Below are 21,559 nucleotides of genomic sequence, written 5' to 3' on the forward strand. Positions count from 1 at the left end.
ACATCACATGTGCATCTAAATATGTAGTATATCTATTGTCTTGTGTCTGTGGGGTACAGTATGTAGGTAGAACCTCTAGAAGACTAAGCATTAGATGGTCAGAATATCTGAAAAATATGAAAAAGGATTTAAAGAACCATAGTGTCCCCAGACACTGTAATCACCATCATAATGGCCACTTCGATTGTTTCAGCATTTGCCCCATAGAATTTATTCCAATATCCCACTTATATAATAGAATGTCTAGATTAAGACAGAGGGAGACCTACTGGATCCACACCCTAGGAAGTCTCCATACCAATGGCCTTAATCTCAATATTGATTTGGCAGCATTTTGAGAGAATTGTGTGGTCCAGTGAGCCTCTTTCTCAGGTTATATTTTTACTCTATTCTCATTTTTTGTAGGCCTCTAGATCTAGCAGGTAATGCAATGTAGTCCAATTGAGCAATACATTTTTATTAGTTACCATTCATTTATCACCATTTATTTTTATAAAATGTTATTGAGATTTAGCCCCCCATGTAAGGTACCCCAAACAATTCCATATGAGTCGAAGTGGTGCACCAATAATTATTCCCTTATGGTAATAATGTATCATTTTAAGAATAAAACGATTAGTCAGTTCCTAGGGTCACTAATATTTCTCACACCTGCACTATGGGGCCCCTGAATTTCTATTTGATTACAATTGTATTGAATCTGTCCAGATTAATGCTGTTATACCAGTAGGTACATAGGGGGTTACTATATTATTAATGAGGTACACTCCTAAAAGATGATGCCAGATGATGTTTTATTTAATATTGTTTTAATGATTATATATCAACTATAGTATGTTTTAACTTTGAAATTGCTGGTGATGAACTGGTTAACTTCAGAGCAGGAAGACAGGTATTACTTGTTAGGAACGCCCCCTAACAGGTGTTCGTAAGGTATTTATTGTCAGCAAGGGCACATTATAACACAGCCTGATGAAGCAGCATATCTAGCCGGGAAATGCGTTGCTGTTGTTTTCTTTTTAAAATAAATACAGACGTTTTATATACCTGTCTGGTCCTGTTGTTTTTACCACCCCATCCCCCTTCGTATGCTGAGACCTGCTGCCTGTGCCCGTTGCTGTATATCCGACACCTCCAGTGGCAGTGTTCGAATGTGTTCGGAGACACACAAGGCCAGCAGAGGTGCTTGTTGATTGGTGGACAGGGATTGACGTACGCTCACGGAGGTGTGTCAGTCGGGCGACTCTCAACAGTCCCGACCTGCGCATAGAGGCACGTCATCCGTGCCGCCGATTTTGTGAGTATCTGGATCAGCGGGGCTTTCTGGCAGCAAGGGGCTCCTATTATCTCACACCACGATACTGTTTTATGGTTTGGGCGCCTCTCTTCTCTTCCTCTATGAAAACAAATTAAAGAAGCACGACAGGTAAAACGGGGGAACTGGAGTTCTTAGTTGCAGAAGAGGACTATGATGTTATCAGTATAACTGAAACTTGGTTGGATGAGTCACATGACTGGGCAGTTAACTTAGAGGGGTATACTTTATTTAGGAGGAACAGGAATAATAAAAGGGGTGGAGGAATCAGCATGTATATTAAACCTAACCTTAAACCTAAAATAAGGGAAGATATTTATGATACAGGTGACAATGTAGAGACCATGTGGGTTGAAATAAAGAGTGGGGGGAAAAATCCTAAAAAAATATTACTTACTATAGTGACCTGGAGGAAACTCAACCACTAATGCAAATAGGTAAGGCTGCTAATAACAGTGCTGTAATTATGGGATATTTTAACTACCCTGATATCAACTGGGACAATAAAACTAGTAATTCAGCTAAGGGGGATGGATTTTTAAATGTTTTTAGGGATATTGTCTTGTCACATAATAATAGAGAAGCCAACTAGGAGTAAAGCTATTTTGGATTTAGTGCTATCAAACAATACAGATATAATATCAAACATAGAAGTCAAAGAACATTTGGGTAACAGTGATCATAACATGGTCACATTTGAAATCTCTTTTCATAAGTAGTGTCTTAAAGGTTTAACTAAGACTTTTAATTTTAAGAAAGCAAAATTCAATGATTTAAGGAAGTCATTAAATAACATAATTTGGGATAAAGTATTATCTAATAAAAATACAGAGAATACATGGATAAGATGTAAAACTTTGTTAAATAAATATACATATCAACAAATACCATATGGTTATAAAAATAAAAAATAAAAAACTCAAGCCAATGTGGATAAATAAAAATGTGTTAAGAAAAATTAGGAAGAAACATAGGGCTTTTAAATTATTCAAAGACAATAGTACAGCCTCAACATATCTTATTTATAAGGAATATAACAAAGCATGCAAAAAAGCAATCAAATTAGCCAAAATTGAAAATGAAAAATTAATTGCAAAGGATTCTAAGTCCAACCCTAAAAGGTTCTTTAAGTACATAAATAGCAAAAAAATCTAAGAAGGACAATATAGGTACATTCAAATGTGTGGAGGGTAGCATGGTTAACAGTGACATGGAGAAGGCTGAGGTACTAAACCATTTTTTTCTTCAGTATAGACAAGACATGAACCAATGGACGATACTTTGGAACAACTAGAACATGCCATTAACTGGGTTATGTATAGAGGATATCAGGAAAAAATGGGATAATATTAAGGTAAATAAAACTCAAAGCCCAGATGCAATACACCCAAGGGTGTTAAGGGAATTTACCACTGTTATAGACAAACCTCTTCTTCTTTTTCAAGACTCATTATCCTCAGGCATGGTACCCCAGGATTGGCATGAAGTTGATGTGTTGCAACTCTTCAAAAAGGGAAGCAGGGATGATCCAGGAATCTATAGACCAGTTAGTCTGACATCAATAGTGGGGAAGATATTTGAAGGGATTATAAGGGATTATATTAATGAGCACATTTGTGTAAACAAGATTATGAGTTCAAATCAGTATGTTTATATGAGAAATAGATCATTTCAAACTAATCTAATTAGATTCTATGAGGAAGTAAGTAAAAATATAGATAAAGTGGAATCAGTTAATGTGATATACTTAGATTTTGCAAAGGCATTTGATACAGTGCCACATGAAAGATTAATGCACAACATTAGGAGACAGGGAGTAGCTGAAAATGTTAGCTCATGGATAAATAACTGTATAAAAGATATGGAGTAATGAGTAGAAGTGAATGGATCATACTCAGTTTGGACAAAGGTAACCAGTGGAGTCTCCCAGAAATCAGTACTAGGCCCTGTTCTTTTTAATATTTTTTATAAATGACTTGGAGCAAGGATTAAATAGTGACATCTCTATTTTTGCAGATGATACTAAGTTAAGTTAGGTCATTAGGTAAGAGCAGGATGAACTTTCGTTACAAAGGGATCTGCAAGAATTAGAACTATGGACAAGTAAATGGAAAATGTGATTAAATACAGGAAAATGCAAGGTTCTACATTTTGGAAGTAAAAATAAGCAAGCAACGTATTATTTAAATGGGACAAGACTTAGCCAAACAGAGGAGGAAAGGGATTTGGGAGTAGTAGTAGATAACAAGCTAAAGATGGGTGCACAATGCAGGGCAGCGGCTACAAAGGCTAATAAGATACTAGCATCTATTAAAAGAGGCATTGATTCAAGGGAGGAAAGCATAATTCTGTCAATATAAAAATCCCTGGTAAGACCTCACCTTGAGTATGGAGTGCAGCTCTAGGGAACAATCGCAAAAAAAGATATTGCAGAACTAGAAAAAGTTCAGAGAAGGGCCACAAAGCTAATAAGGGGAATGGTGAATTTAAGCTATGAGGAGAGGCTAGCCAAACTGGGTCTGTTTTCTTTAGAAAAAAGGCGCTTGAGAGGTGACATGATTACTTTATATAAATAAATTCAAGGCCCATATACAGAGAGGGCAGAAGCTCTGTTTATTACAAGAAAATTGTTTGTGACAAGAGGTCACAAATTAAGGTTGGAGGAAAGGAGATTTAATCTCCTGAAACGTAAACAATTTTTCACTGAAAAAGCAATAAAATTGTGGAACTCATTACCAAAGGAGGTAGTGAATGCCAATACCCTAGATAGATTTAAAACTTGTTTGGATACATTTCTGTCTAGAAAATAAATTCATGCATATGATTGCTAGTATTAAATGGGGCACCTTTTAGTGGGATTATTTAATCTTAACTGGAGCTTTTTGTAAGTATTTTACTATGTTACTATGTAAAAGGAGGTGCCGCTATACTACTATGGCTACAAGAAAAAAAAAAATGGAGAGGATCAGAACAATTTGTCTCAGTATTTAAAATGTAAATAATTATTTCCCAGTGTACAAACAACCTTTACCTATTAACCCTGCTGGGTTTAGCATTTGCAGAGAACAATATCTCTCTAAGTGACATCTTTAAGTGGCAGCACTAAGAATTAGACACGAATAACAAACAGGACAGAATGCTAATTATTTAAGCCTAAACTAACCCTGCTATTTTTCATGTACTTTCAGGTATGTCTCCCATGTAAAGTGCTGTCTCTTCTTGATCTTTTTTAACACGACTTTAAAATTTATTCTATGGTAGGTCTCCTATGTAAACTGCTGTATCTTCCTGGATCTTTTTTAAAACTTCTTTAAAACTTATTCTATGGTATGTCTCCTATGTAAACTGCTGTCTTTACCTGAATCTTTTTTAACACTGCTTTAAAACGTATTCTATGGTATGTCTCCCATGTAAACTGCTGTTTCCTCCTAGATCTTTTTTAACACTGCTTTAAAACTTCCCAACACCAACCTGCAATATTTCATCAACAGGCCCAGTTACTCCCTCTGCCAAGCTCTGCATCTTCCATCCAGCCACTCAGAATGAAGTTTCTTCCTTACTATCTTCCTCATACCTCACTACCTGCCCACTCGACCCTATCCCTTTCCATCTAATTCCATCACCATCACTCCTGCTCTTACCCAGATCTTTAACCTATCTCTCTCTACCAGCTAATTCCCATCTTCTTTCAAACACGCAAAAGTCACTCCCATACTCAAAAAACCCTCTCTTGACCCTAATTCTACTGAAAGCTACCGTCCCAAATTACAGCTACCACTAACATCAAAACTCCTTGAAAAACTAGTTTACAATCGCTTAACCCACTTCCTGTCCGCCTTCTCCTTCCTTGACCCCCTGCAATCCGGATTCCACCCCAAACACTCAACTGAGACTGCCCTTACCAAGGTTACTAACAATCTTCTCTCTGCTACAAATATTGGCCACCACTCTATACTCGTCTTACTTGACTTGTTTGTCACTCATCTCCCTGTCTCCACTCAGTTAATTTATTTAACTCAGCTGTCTGTAGAAGCCATATAAATTTAAAATCAGCTTTAGCGAAAGCATTTGCTGGGTTTAGCATTTGCAGATAACACACATCTTAAAGTGGCAGCACTAAGAATTAGACAAGAATTGAACAAGATTTGAAGAAGATTTGAGGCAAGCTAAATATTTTATTTTTTAAACCAATATTTTGCACTTAATATTCTGCTATGTTTTCAGGACTGCTTTTCCTTTCAATAGTCTCATGCCTATTCCCCAGGCATGCTCACATGCTCATACTTTCTATTTTAAAATCTGTGTCACTAAACTGCACCACCTCACAGAAATACCCACACTGATATAAATCTCATTCTCACCTACTCTTACTTTCCATCTTGCTGCTATTAGCATCAGGCGACATCTCTCCAAATCCTGGACCCACCCTCATTCCCACCATTAACCAATCACGCACTCCTTATAGAAACATTAATAAAAGCAACACACATAACCTCATTTCCATCCAATGCATCCCATACGCACACACTCCTTTAATTTGCGGCCTATGGAACTCTCGCTCTGTCTGCAACAAACTTACAACCATTCATGACCTGTTTATTTCAAATGCTTTCACCCTTTAGCAAATACCGAAACCTGGCTATCATCTTCCGACACCATTTCCACTGCTGCTCTCACACACAGTGGTCTTCACTTTAGCCAGGTGAGAAACGTTGCAGAGTTCAACACAGTTGACCACCCCCTCCTCCTACAGACCCTTAGCATATTTCTTACAGGTCTTTTTCTGTGTCATTTTCCGGCGACTCCTCCTCTCCAATGCCTCTGTCTGTTGGAGTACCTCAAGAATCTGTTCTGGGTCCTCTACTCTTCTCCATTTATACTTATTTGCTGGGTAAACTTATCAACAGTTATGGCTTCAAATATCACCTCTATGCTGATGACACCCAGATCTACCTCTCCACCCCTGCGCTCTCTCCCTCAGCAACTGCTTATCTGGTATTTCTTCCTGAATGGCCTCTCACCACCTAAAGATTAACATGACTGAGCTCCTTCTTATCCCCCCCTCAAGCTCTATGCTGACTTGTGACTTCTCTATCCCTGTTGACGGCATCACCATTTCTCCATCGCCCGAGTCCGCTGCCTCAGAGTTACACTTGACTCAAATCTATCCTTCGGCCCCCATATCCAATCACTTTCTACATCCTGCCGCAACCATCTATGCAATATTTCCAATATTCAACCTTTTCTGAGCGCTAACACCACAAAGCAAATAATCCACTACCTTGTTATTTCTTGACTTGACTACTGCAATAACCTACTTACTGGACTTCCTCTCTTCCACCTCTTCCCCCTTCAATCCATTATAAATGCCTCTGCCAGGCTGATCCAACTTTCCTGTCGCTCTGTATCTGCTGCACCTCTCTGTTAGTCCCTTCATTGGCTTCCTATTCACAGCAGAATTCAATTCAAAATCCTTACCCTTACAAACAAATCTTTCATCAACACCGCTCCCCGCTACCTATCCTCTCTAATCAACAAGTATACTCCAGCCCGCCCACTAAGATCCAACAATGACCTGCTCCTTGCATCTTCGACTATCACCTCTTCCCATGCTAGACTGCAGGACTTCTGTCATGCAGCACCTACCCTCTGGACCACTCCCGTCATGCTGTCAGGCTTTGCCCTAATCTTTCTTCTTTTAAATGCTCTCTGAAGACTTTTCTGTTCAGAGAACCCTACCACCCAACTCAATAATAAATTAATTTCTCTTACCTAACAACATTTCCCTCATCTAACTCTGCATTAACATCTTTCTCAATCTTGCAGTCCTCACCTCCTGTTTCTCAACCTCCTACCCTTCTAGATTGTAAGTTCCCACGGGAATAAAGCCCTCAATTCCTCCTGTACGTGTTTGTAAATGTTGTCCTGTCTCTTACAAATTTTATATTATTGTTTTATTTAAATGAATTGTATCCATGTACAGAATATGTTGTGGCTTCATAAATAAAGTATAATAATAATAATAATAATAATAATAATAATAATAATAATAATAATAATAATAATAATAATATAATTAACCCCTATAAACTGCAACAACCACTAATTCAAAAAAGAAAGACAAAAACTGTTATTCTTTAGGTCACTACAATCCCAGTACAAATAAACACTTGATATTAGAACCATAAACCACTACAAACTCATTGCTTTACACAACTACTGTTAACTCTTAAACCTCTTCAAACCAATGCAAGAAAAAAAATCAAGAATAGTGCTAATAAGCTTTAAACCTTCACAGTCCAATGCAACACTCTATTAGCCATCTAATTGCTAATTACACCCACAGCCAGACCCCCACATAAATTGACTTCAAACATAAGACCCCACCAACCCACATTGAGCAACCTACTGAAAAACCCTTTACCTAAAATTGTACTTTATTGGTGCCCAGTGTTTAGAGATTGGGGTTAGGGTTAAAGTTTGGCTTGTGCAATCATAATCTGTACAGTATTTTACAGTATGTTATAAAATACTAAGAAAATATAGGAAACATTAATAAATACAATTTTAAATTATAGTTTATACAGCACATGAATGAACTTTTTTTTAAAAATTTGAAAAAATGGAAATATTGTAAATACTCTCTTTCATATGGAACAAATTCAAAATGAGTACAATGTCCCTGTAAACATGTTTCAATGTAAACCTCTTAACTCACTAAACATCAATGATCCCTTATAAACTATAGTCTCTAAAATTAAAATAAAGTTACATCATGCAGGTTCTGTTAAAGATGTGATATGTGATGTTAGAAACTCAGGCAAGCGGCTATCTCCATTTAAATCTTGTATGACAATACAGGCATGCAAATACCAGCAGAGATTATGATACATTTACTTTAATTTTAAAATATGTGAACTCAATAAGGAAATAAAGTATATTGCAAACCATTTCTTTCAAATAAATACATTATTATTATATTTATTATTATTTTTAAAAATAATAATAATAATACCAATAACATAAATTACTATGTTACAAAATTGTTTGATATTATCTGTAAAGAATTACAGTAAGATGATTTACTAAAAGGCTAGGGGAAATGGATACAAGTGGATACAGTAAGGGCATTCTAAAGTCATTTAAAGGAATATTCAAGGCAAAATTTGATTCCTCATCGATGCATTTCAGTTTTGAAAAGAAGCATTTTTGTAATATACATGTATTAGCAAAGATACTTCTAATAAATCTAGAGCTGTTTCAAATGTGTATTTAAGTATGCACTGTGCACAAACATTTTAAACCCTGGACTTGTGAAAAGAGCCTAGGGTGCTTGTACCATATGGAAATAACTACATTTGTTAATTGCTGACATGATACAAGCCCCACTGCTGCTCTGAGCAACTGCAATATTTTAAATGCTGGTGCACTAAGAATATCTAGCTATCCTTCACATGCACGTGCAGAGAAAAATGTTAACACTAAAACAGTGATAACTTTTACTAGAAGCATTTTGACAATACATAGTATATTGCAAATATGGCTCTGTTCAAATATGTAATTAATCTACGTGCATTTTAATGTTGAATATAATGTCCCTTTAAATTTGCAATGTGTAACATTAAATGACATAAAGGGGACAATTTATCAATGTCTGTCCTACATGAAACGCTGTAGCATATCATGTCCGACAGACATCACTGAATGCCGAAAGCATATGCTATCAGCATTTAACATTGCACAAGCAATTCACCAGAACTGCTTGTGCAATGCCGCCCCCTGCAGATTCGCTGACAATCGGCCGCTAGCAGGGGGTGTCAATCAGCCCGATCGTATAGGATCGGGTGGATTGCAGACTACTGAAAAACCCTTTACCTAAAATTGTACTTTATTGGTGCCCAATGTTTAGAGATTGGGGTTAGGGTTAAAGTTTGGCTTGTGCAATCATAATCTGTACAGTATTTTACAGTATGTTATACAATACTAAGAAAATATAGGAAACATTAATAAATACAATTTATATTTTAGTAAAACTAACAATATTTTACATATATGCACAGAATAAACATTTTATATAATGATTTTTTTTTAACTGACTATAGTCTGAGTAATTAAAAAATATAACCTTGTATTAGCATCTTTGTATTCACAATCAAATGCATACAATATTCTCCTGAGATCAAGCACCCAGCATAATTTCATCTGCAAATCTTCTGAAAAGTTAATAATGATTTATTGTCTGTTATGGAAATCCTTGCTTCATGTGGTGAGCTCTTGTTAGAATACTGATATATTAAGACAGAGTGCAGCCACGCTCTAAACTAATTTGTGTCAATAGATAACAGTTTTAGGTTAGAGACTTGGCTAAAGACAAGTGTGCTTCAATTACATGACATCTAACCTGCTCTATTTAATTACAGCTATATAAAATTTTCATTTTTTGCTAAAATTAAAATTTTTGTCTGTAGGCGAAACTCTGTGAAAGGATTTAACTGGCTTTCTGAATAATCTATAATACAAATTAAAACGTGGTCCTGATTATAATTGATCTAATATTGAATAAAACATATTTTTTGTAATGTAAATATAACATATAATACATAATTATTTTAATATGTGTTTCTTTTAACAAATATTTGTTATGAAAGTGTATTCATCTCTGCAAAATGATTCTTAACAGCAGTTCACTACATTATTCATTTTATTACAGATCAATTATTCCATATTTTCTAATGAGGATGGATGACCTCTTCATGTGTCCCAAATTGTTAATGGTGTGGGGTTCCAGGGGCAGAAAATTTGCCAGAGAAAAATATACACTACTAAGTTGTTAGTAATATTATGTGGTCAGGATTTATAAGTTATACACTGCTATTGTTTCTATTATTGTTTATAGCAAATATTTGATTAAAAAAGGGTTGACCATTTAATTGTTTAAGGGGCAGCACTTGTGTTGCCACCTTCTGCAAAGTCGTTTCCTGCACACTTTTACAGGAAAAATGGTGTGGGTGTTGTCTGAGAGCATGGCTTCATAATATATTGCTTCCAAAATATTAGCAGCCTCATTATATTACTGCAATGATATTTAAAATTGACTATATCTTTAAGTGCTCTTTCTCTTCTTCCTCTTCTTCTTCTTCTTCTTCTTCTTCTTCTTCTTCTTCATAATAATAATAATAATAATAATAATAATAATAATAATAATAATAATATAATTGTATACTTTATTTATCTGTAAGATCTGGCTTAAACTGAATTGGCATTGCCCATGCCCTTTCAATTCTAACTATGAAACAGAACTAGGTACACTACACTACTGGCAAACTGGCAAGGTTACTTCTAAGACATAACAAATACAAACATTCCTTTAAACTCTATTTGTATTTTACTGTGTATTATTCAGACAACTGCTAGGAAGGCAGGCAACTATGTTCCTGGAGCTACTATGAGAACGCTGTTCCCTCACTGTCTAAGTTTTGCAGGGAGCAGGCACACACAGCAGAATAATTGGTACTGGAAATGGTGTACGACCTACAGCACCAGAGCAAACTACACTATCAGGCACCACAGGTTAGTAGGCTCTCCCTTAGTAAATGCTATAGACTGCTGCTGCCAGTTTCCGTGACACTTCTATGCAGAGTAAAAGATACAGTAGGTGGGAAATAGCTGGAGAGGGAGTGGAGGAGTTTGAAACACTGGAAGTAAGACCTAGGATTCCTGATTCAGTCACTGCCAAGGTCAACCACAGGAAGCAGAAAATAATTAAATTGTATAAATTCTAAATACATTCTAAAAGGATACTGATGCACAAAATATAGCAATTCATTCAATTAATGGGACACACAAGTCAAATCTGTTATAAACTGCAATGCATTTATCACTACTTTTATGATTAAATATGCTTTGATACAACCTTATTTCATGTACATACTGAGTCTTGACTTGAGTCTGCTGTGAATAATGATGTCATGTAATTTGATGTGATGCCACCACCTGCATTAAAGGGACATGAAACTACATTTTTTTCTTTCAGAATTTGGATAGAGCATGCGATTTTAAACAACTTTCCGCTTTACTTTCATTATCTAATTTGTTATTTTCTCTTGGTATACTTTGTTAAAAAGGATACCTAGGTAGGCTCAGGATCTGCTGATTGGTGGCTGCACATTTGTGCCTCATGGTATTAACTGACCCAATGCATCCAGCTAACATTGCTGCTTCATCAAAAAATTATACGAGAATAAAGCAAATTTGTTAATAGATGTAACAGCATGCATACATGTAGGTGATGCATTATTATCTTTATCTTTACATCTACATTGCATTTATTTGTAATGTGCCAAAAGATTATGCAACACTATACATGTGTTACAATAAATAAAATCAAGACAATGAAAGGCAGCTGGGAAGAAAGGAGTAATGCAGCAGTAATACATTTTAAAAGAACCAGTTCAGTTTTTGCAAGTGAAAGTTTATTGCAAAAATGTTTCAAATCACATTTGAAAAACACCACGGTGCTTTTTTCAAATTTTTACCTTCATGTCCTTTTTAGTTTATTATACACTTCATTTTGTCAAATGTGTTCAGAAAAAAGTCTGCCTGTCTCATATCTCACACATCTGGCTTTGTGCAACAAGCCACTGCAGGAGATGTTAGAATTGCTGATAGATTCAGGTATACATGTGTCCAACATGTCAGTTTAACATATGGTTCTTCAGCACTGAAATCATTTGAGACACACTTGTATTCTCTAAGAACTATTTTTATGTGCTGTAATTTTCTAGGGGCTTGCTACTATACTGTAATAAAGAGGGTACTGCAATTTATCTTTTATTTTGCTATTTCAAATATATAAATAAGCTTTGTATAGATTGTATCTCATTAAATTGGTATAACAAGCTTGGATATAAAACCTCTAATGGAATAAAATAAATCTATCTCTCTATTTGCCTGATTGTTCAGATTCGCAAGAAATTAAATTAAATTTTAAATTTCACAAATTTGTAAGACTTAAAAAAGAAAAATAATAAACAAACGCCTAGATTTAGAGTTCTGCGTTAGCCGTCAAAACCAGCGTTAGGGGGTCCTACCGCTGGTTTTGGCCTACCGCTGGTATTTAGAGTCTTGTAGGTAAGGGTCTAACGCTCACTTTCCAGCCGCGAGTTTTCCATAGCGCAGATCCCCTTACGTCAATTGCGTATCCTATCTTTTCAATGGGATCTTTGTAACGCCGGTATTTAGAGTCTTGGCTGAAGTGAGCGTTAGAACTCTAACAACAAGACTCCAGCCGCAGAAAAAAGTCAGGAGTTAAGAGCTTTCTGGGCTAACGCCGGTTCATAAAGCTCTTAACTACTGTGCTCTAAAGTACACTAACACCCATAAACTACCTATGTACCCCTAAACCGAGGTCCCCCCACATCGCCGCCACTCTATTAAAAATTTTTAACCCCTAATCTGCCGACCGCACACCGCCGCAACCTACTTTATCCCTATGTACCCCTAATCTGCTGCCCCTAACATCGCTGACACCTACATAATATTTTTTAACCCCTTATCTACCCCCCCAACGTCGCCGCTACCTACCTACACTTTTTAACCCCTAATCTGCCGACTGGACCTCACCATTACTATAATAAATGTATTAACCCCTAATCCGCCCTCCCTAACATCGCCGACACCTAACTTCAAGTATTAACCCCTAATCTGCTGACCGGACCTCGCCGCTACTCTAATAGATGTATTAACCCCTAAAGCTAAGTCTAACCCTAACACTAACACCCCCCTAAGTTAAATATAATTTAAATCTAACTAAATAAAATAAATATTATTAAATAAATTAATCCTATTTAAAACTAAATACTTACCTGTAAAATAAACCCTAATATAGCTACAATATAAATAATAATTATATTGTAGCTATTTTAGGATTTATATTTATTTTACAGGCAACTTTGTATTTATTTTAACTAGGTACAATAGCTATTAAATAGTTATTAACTATTTAATAGCTACCTAGTTAAAATAATTACAAAATTACCTGTAAAATAAATCCTAACCTAAGTTACAATTAAACCTAACACTACACTATAAATAAATTAATTAAATAAACTACCCACAATTATCTACAATTAAATCAACTAAACTAAATTACAAAAAAAAAACCCCCACTAAATTACAAAAACAAACAAACACTAAATTACAAAAAATAAAAAAAAGATTACATGAATTTTAAACTAATTACACCTACTCTAAGCCCCCTAAAAAAATAACAAAGCCCCCCCCCGGACCGGATGCCCTCTTCTTGCCGGATAGGATGAAGACTTCGGACCCTCTTCTGGACCTCTTCTTGCCGGATAGGATGAAGACTTCGAAACCTCTTCTGGACGGATCGGTGATATCCGGCATGGTGAAGATAAGGTAGGAAGATCTTCAGGGGCGTAGTGTTAGGTTTTCTAAGGGGGGTTTGGGTTAGATTAGGGGTATGTGGGTGGTGGGTTGTAATGTTGGGGTGTATTGTATGTTTATTTAAATGCAAAAGAGCTGTTTTCTTTGGGGCATGCCCCGCAAAAGGCCCTTTTAAGGGCCGGTAAGGTAAAAGAGCTGTTAAATTTTTATTTTAGAATAGGGTAGGGTATTTTTTTCTTTTTGGGGGGCTTTGTTATTTTTTAGGGGGTTTAGAGTAGGTGTAATTAGTTTAAAATTCATGTAATCTTTTTTTATTTTTTGTAATTTAGTGTTTGTGTGTTTTTGTAATTTAGTGTTTGTTTTTTTGTAATTTAGTTTAGTTGATTTAATTGTAGATAATTGTAGGTAGTTTATTTAATTAATTTATTGCTAGTGTATTGTTAGGTTTAATTGTAACTTAGGTTAGGATTTATTTTACAGGTAATTTTGTAATTATTTTAACTAGGTAGCTATTAAATAGTTAATAACTATTTAATAGCTATTGTACCTAGTTAAAATAAATACAAAGTTGCCTGTAAAATAAATATAAATGCTAAAATAGCTACAATATAATTATTATTTATATTTTAGCTATATTAGGGTTTATTTTACAGGTAAGTATTTAGTTTTAAATAGGATTCATTTATTTAATAAGATTTATTTTATTTCGTTAGATTTAAATTATATTTAATTTAGGGGGGTGTTAGTGTTAGGGTTAGACTTAGCTTTAGGGGTTAATACATGTATTATAGTAGCGGCGAGGTCCGGTTGGCAGATTAGGGGTTAATACTTGAAGTTAGGTGTCGGCGATGTTAGGGAGGGTAGATTAGGGGTTAATAAAATTTATTATATTGTTTTTGAGTCGGGAGTGAGGCGGATTAGGGGTTAATACATTTATTATAGTAGCGGTGAGGTCCGGTCGGCAGATTAGGGGTTAAAAAGTGTAGGTAGGTAGCGGCGGCGTTGGGGGGGGCAGATTAGGGGTTAATAAATATAATATAGGGGTCGGCGATGTTAGGGGCAGCAGATTAGGGGTACATAGGGATAATGTATGTTGCGGCAGATTAGGGGTTAATAATAATATGCAGGGGTCAGCGATAGCGGGGGCGGCAGATTACGGGTTAATAAGTGTAAGGTTAGGGGTGTTTAGGTGCAGACTTAGGAAGTGTTTCCCCATAGGAAACAATGGGGCTGTGTTAGGAGCTGAACGCTGCTTTTTTGCAGGTGTTAGGTTTTTCAGCTCAAAGTGCCCCATTGTTTCCTATGGGGAAATCGTGCACAAGCATGTTTTTAAAGCTGGCCGCGTCCGTAAGCAATGCTGGTATTGAGAGTTGCAATGGCAGTAAATCTGCCTGTACGCTCCCTTTTTGGAGCCTAACACAGCCCTTCAGAGAACTCTAAATACCAGCGTTGTTTAAAAGGTGCGGGGGAAAAAAAACACGCGTAGCTAACGCACCCCTTCTAAAGCAAAACTCTAAATCTAAGCGCATATTTCTTCTAATATAGCTTCCCCTTAAACATGTACTACTTTTTATGAAACTGTTGAAATAAATGGTAAATACAGATGTGTCTCATCAAAAAAGTAAGCTAAGCAATTAACTAGTGTCTCAATGTGGAAGGACTTCACAAGTTTACAACTGGGGTGCACTTTCCAACCTAATGCATGATTGCCTCTTGATTCAAAAACTTACTTTATCCTACAATATGAAGGTAAATCACCAACTGATGTTCAGACAATCCATTAAATCAGACTTTCACAAGCAAGTTCAAACAATCAGAACTGGTTGAATATTTTGTGGCTATCTATCCTCATCTAATGCACATTCCAGTTAGGGTTCCCTATTAGTTAGAGAGAACAGGTATTTTAAAAGAACCTTATACCACCTGTGGTTATTGACTTATAGGGACAGTCAAGTCCAAAAAAAACGTTCATATTTCAAATAGGGCATGTCATTTTAAACGATTTTCCAATTTACTTTTATCACCAATTTTGCTTTGTTCTCTTGGTATTCATAGTTGAAAGCTTAAAAGGCCACTAAACCCAAAGTCTTTCTTTCATGATTCAGATAGAGAATACAAATTTAAACAACATTACAATTTACTTCTATTATTTATTTTGCTTCATTTTTTAGATATCCTTAGTTGAAGAAAAAGCAATGCACATGGGTGAGCCAATCACACGAGGCTTCTATGTGCAGCAACCAACCAGCAGCTACTGATCATATCTAGATATGCTTTTTTAGCAAAGAATATCAAGAGAATTAAACAAATTAGATACTAGAAGTAAATTAGAAAGATGTTTAAAATTGTATTCTCTTTCTAAATCATGAAAGAAAAAATGTGGGTTTCATGTCCCTTTAAACTAGGAGGTTCATATGCTAATTGAAGGCCACCTCTAATCTAAATGCATTTTGATAGTTTTTCACCACTAGAGGGCATTAGTTCACATATTTCATATAGATAACATTGAGCTCTTGCATGTGACTTTACCATGGAGACAGCTCTGATTGGCTAAAATGCAAGTCTGTCAAAAGCACTGAAATGAGGGTGCAGTCTGCTGAGGCTTAGATACAAGGTAATTACAGAGGTAAAACGTGTATAATTATAACTGTGTTGGTTATGCAAAACTGGGGAATTGGTAATTAAGGGATTATCTATCTTTTAAAACAACAAAAATTCTGGTGTTGACTGCATATTTATCAACAGTGAATCCATACTTTAAAATGTTTGTGAAAAGCCATCAAATATGCACGTTAAAATATGGTTGTACATGAAAAGGTTAAGTAAAACAGTTTACATTTAAATTGAAACTACCATGAAATTCATGATTTTATACAGTTGATACTGCAATACTCTCTTGCTAATAAAACTACTCCAACAGCTGTACTGATGGCTGAATTAATTGTTAGAGCAATCCGTAACAAGCCTGACAATAAAATGGTAGTTTATACAGCACATGAATGAACTTTTTTTAAAAATTGAAAAAATGGAAATATTGTAAATACTCTCTTTCATATGGAACAAATTCAAAATGAGTACAATGTCCCTGTAAACATGTTTGAATGTAAACCTCTTAACTCGCGAAACATCAATGATCCCTTGCAAACTACAATCTCTAAAATTAAAATAAAGTTACATCATACAAGTTGTGTTAAAGATGTGATATGTGATGTTAGAAACGCAGGCAAGCGGCTATCTCCATTTAAATCTTGTATGACAATACAGGCATGCAAATACCAGCAGAGATTATGATACATTTACTTTAATTTTAAAATATATGTGAACTCAATAAGGAAATAAAGTATATTGTAAACTTTTAAATCAGGCTTTTTTTAGACCATTTCTTTCAAATAAATACATTATTATTATATTTATTATTATTTTAAATAATAATAATAATAATGCCAATAACATAAATTACTATGTTACAAAATTGTTTGATATTATCTGTAAAGAAGTACAGTAAGATGATTTACTAAAAGGCTAGGGGAAATGGATACAAGTGGATACAGTAAGGGCATTCTAAAGTCATTTAAAGGAATATTCAAGGCAAAATTTGATTCCTCATCAATGCATTTCAGTTTTGAATAGAAGCATTTTTGTAATAAACATGTATTAGCAAAGATACTTCTAATAAATCTAGAGCTGTTTCAAATGTGTATTTAAGTATGCACTGTGCACAAACATTTTAAACCCTGGACTTGTGAAAAGAGCCTAGGGTGCTTGTACCATATGGTAATAACTACATTTGTTAATTGCTGACATGATACAAGCCCCACTGCTGCTCTGAGCAACTGCAATATTTTAAATGCTGGTGCACTAAGAATATCTAGCTATCCTTCACATGCACGTGCAGAGAACAATGTTAACACTAAAACAGTGATAACTTTGACTAGAAGCATTTTGACAATACATAGTATATTGCAAATATGGTTCTGTTCAAATATGTAATGAATCTATGTGCATTTTAATGTTGAATATAATGTCCCTTTAAATTTGCAATGTGTAACATTAAATGACATAAAGGGGACAATTTATCAATGTCTGTCCTACATGAAACGCTGTAGCATATCATGTCCGACAGACATCACTGAATGCCGAAAGCATATGCTATCAGCATTTAACATTGCACAAGCAGTTCACCAGAACTGCTTGTGCAATGCCGCCCCCTGCAGATTCGCTGCCAATCGGCCACTAGCAGGGGGTGTCAATCAGCCCGATCGTATAGGATCGGGTGGATTGCAGACCGCAGCCTCAGAGGCAGCGGACCAGTTACGGAGCTGCGGTCTTAAGAAGGCTCGGGCGGAAACAGGCTCGGGCGGAAACAGGCTCGGGCGGAAACAGGGGCATCAAATAGACGGCCCCAAAGTGTGCAACTAAATCTAAGCTTTATTCATGTTAATCTTAGGATCTGTTTTTATGTATTATGCGAATAATGTAGAAAAATGGTTGTAATTTAACACTTAGCAATGGCAACATTATTTATAACATTTTTAAAATATATTTTGTATTAAAATCTTATAAAAAATAATCATAATCATTATTCTCACTTTATGAAGTTGTCTAGGAACCTCACAGATGTGATGAACTTAAAACTGGCAGTTCAATTGCAGGAAAAAACAACAACTCAAAAGTCAAAACTTTATTGTTTCTAGATCAAAGCCCTAATTTACACAATATTCAGCAATAAAGTCAAGGTCTTATTCTTTTTCAACTTTGAAAGCTTTAAGATTATTTTGTTATAGAGATTTCCATCAGAGGATTGATATATTTTATTTTGGTGATTATTATATATCATGCATACTATATATTTTAATTTCCTATTATCTATGCATACTTCTTGCATACTTCAAAGAAGTCCTTTCTTCTACTTAGTAAAATATTTGTATTTTGCACACTGTTGTCAAGTCCCACTTCCTTTTTTGTGTTGTTCATTAGCAGATTTCTTATTTCTTTATCATATTATTTTTTATTATTTATGTGTTGTTATAGGACTACTCCGATAAGCAAGTAAAAGTTTTTAATTTAAAAAGTGCGAATAGAACATTTAGGCATAGATTACCAGTGGAACACAAAACTTTCACAAGCGAGATATTTGCTTTCCACTCAGTCAGTGCATTGGTATTACAAATTGGCCAAAATGCGAACGCGACTTTGCGTTTGCATTGCCTGGAAGCATTGTGTTCACAAGAGTGCACTTCCATAGACTCCAATGAGAACCTTGTTCTCATGTCTTAAGACACGGCAAAGCACCTAGCGTAGCTCAGGGGGTAATTTGTGCAGCATTGGGCAGCAAATAAAAAAAAAAAAAAAAAAATATATATATATATATATATATATATATATATATATATATATATATAAATTATGTGTTTAAATGTGTATTTACACATATTAACACATAAATATGTATGTATATAAGCATATACATATATATGTATAGTGAAAATATGTAAAGGAACTTTTCATTGCCGTTTTTTTTCTAATACCGCACATCCCCTAACTTAAAATTTAAAATTGTCAAATTTTTTATTTATATAAAACAACTGTCCACTTTATTTTGGGGGCAATTAGGGCACATTTATTTAATTAACTAGAGGCCTTACATCTGGTTAATTGTGCTAAGCGCAAAGTGCTCCCGCAAGCTTGCAGGAGCTTTAACCAGCCACTTGTAATGGCTGTTTTTTTTCAACTTGTGCCCTTAAAGGGGCAAAATTGTCCCTTTATGGGTGCACATTAAAATAGTGCTTCACTTGTAATCTATCCCTCAGATGGAATCTCGTGGACATTAAGCTGAAAGAAAAGCATGGTGCAATATATTTTAGTTTGCTTGTGCACTCTATAAAGCATACCGGTAGATCAAGATATGTGTATCTAAAGCATTGTCCTATTTATTACAAACAAATCTGTTTTAAATGCTTAAAAGTATAAAAAGACACATTAATTTTATGATTTGTTTGTTTCCATTGATATTTAGTGAACAACTTTATCAACCCAAAAGTCTTTACAAAAATAGAAAATTACATTTGTTATTTGAAAGCCCAGAGCATATCATCACACTAAATGAATTGCCAATAAATCTTTCAGCAAGGTAAAATGGGGCTGAAAAAAAATGTTACAGTGAAATGGAATACAAATAATAAATAAAATGGAAGATTGCATAATGTAAATTAACATTCTTCACTTGTGCCCACTAAAAAAAAAAGCTTTCAATAATAGCTAGTTGGACACTAAAAAAATAAACATGAACATATCTAGCCACTGTGTTACCCAAATATGTGGTATTAACACACATTTACCCGGCGATACATGAAATTGCAAGCACACATTTATTTAAGCATATTGTATGATAGAAAGATGGAGAAACACTGATATCTACTTAGTATGGAATCAAGATCTGTCTGTGTGTGTATGTGTGTATGTGTGTATATGTGTATATATATATATATATATATATATATATATATATATATATATATATATATATATATATATATATATATATATATATATATATATATTTATATATATATATATACACATACATATACACACACACAGTGGCAACCTAAAATATCAGGGAATTTTAAGCATTTTTTGCTATCCCTCCATTTAAACAGAAATAGAGCCTTTTTTGGATTGGCATATATAGCCAATCTGGGAGTATTTTTGTATTAATGTATAGTTTTGCTTATTTTTAAATAACATTGTGCTGATTTTCAGGCTCCTTGCCAAGCCCCAAAGTTTTAGATTTATACTGATCACTACAAATTCCAGCATTCTCCTGTTTGTATAATAGATTTGTTTTATATGCAGGGGGAGGGGTAGTATCTGCAAGTCCTGCTTTCTCAGCCCATTTTAGTGGGTGTCCTAGCAGTATTGAGGTGCATCAACAGTGCTAAATTAGAATCTTTCAAGTACATTTTTAAAAGGTTTTATACTGGATTTTTATATCAATATCTGTACATATCCTTCTTCATAGTAGTGTCTATTACATGCAGCTATATGAAAATTGGTGTACACTATACCTTTAATACTAATACTAATACAGAGTGACAGAGAGTCTGCCAGTATGCTGTTTAGGGCTTTTTTTAAATCATTTTTGTTTTATTATTATTATTATTTTTATTATTATTATTATTATTATATATTATTTTCTGCAGTGTAGTAATACCTCCACAACCCTCCCACCTACCCGATCCCACCCAAACAGCTATCCAACCCAACCCCTCCCACTAGTTACAGCCATCTTTCAGACGCCAGCAAGGTGGAGGTGGAGTACTGGTTTGGGCTGGTATCATCAAAGATGAGCTTGTGGGGCCTTTTCGGGTTGAGGATGGAGTCAAGCTCAACTCCCAGTCCTACTGACAGTTTCTGGAAGACACCTTCTTCAAGCAGTGGTACAGGAAGAAGTCTGCATCCTTCAAGAAAAACATGATTTTCATGCAGGACAATGCTCAATCACACGCGTCCAAGTACTCCACAGCGTGGCTAGCAAGAAAGGGTATAAAAGAAGAAAATCTAATGACATGGCCTCCTTGTTCACCTGATCTGAACCCCATTGAGAACCTGTGGTCCATCATCAAATGTGAGATTTACAAGGAGGGAAAACTACACCTCTCTGAACAGTGTCTGGGAGGCTGTGGTTGCTGCTGCACGCAATGTTGATGGTGAACAGATCAAAACACTGACAGAATCCATGGATGGCAGGCTTTTGAGTGTCCTTGCAAAGAAAGGTGGCTATATTGGTCACTGATTTGTTTTTGTTTTGTTTTTGAATGTCAGAAATGTATATTTGTG

General features: G+C 35.2%; 1 protein-coding gene and 1 pseudogene across 1 annotated transcript in view; one reads left to right on the forward strand and one right to left on the reverse strand.

Annotated features, from left to right (window-relative positions):
- Positions 1-21,559, reverse strand: part of LRP1B (LDL receptor related protein 1B) — a 2,715,774-nt gene that overhangs the window by 1,875,527 nt on the left and 818,688 nt on the right. The window lies entirely within an intron of this gene.
- Positions 1-21,559, forward strand: part of LOC128642873 (kelch repeat and BTB domain-containing protein 8-like) — a 39,698-nt pseudogene that overhangs the window by 793 nt on the left and 17,346 nt on the right.

The sequence above is a fragment of the Bombina bombina genome, chromosome 1, assembly GCF_027579735.1.
Source record: "Bombina bombina isolate aBomBom1 chromosome 1, aBomBom1.pri, whole genome shotgun sequence".
Taxonomy (NCBI): domain Eukaryota; kingdom Metazoa; phylum Chordata; class Amphibia; order Anura; family Bombinatoridae; genus Bombina; species Bombina bombina.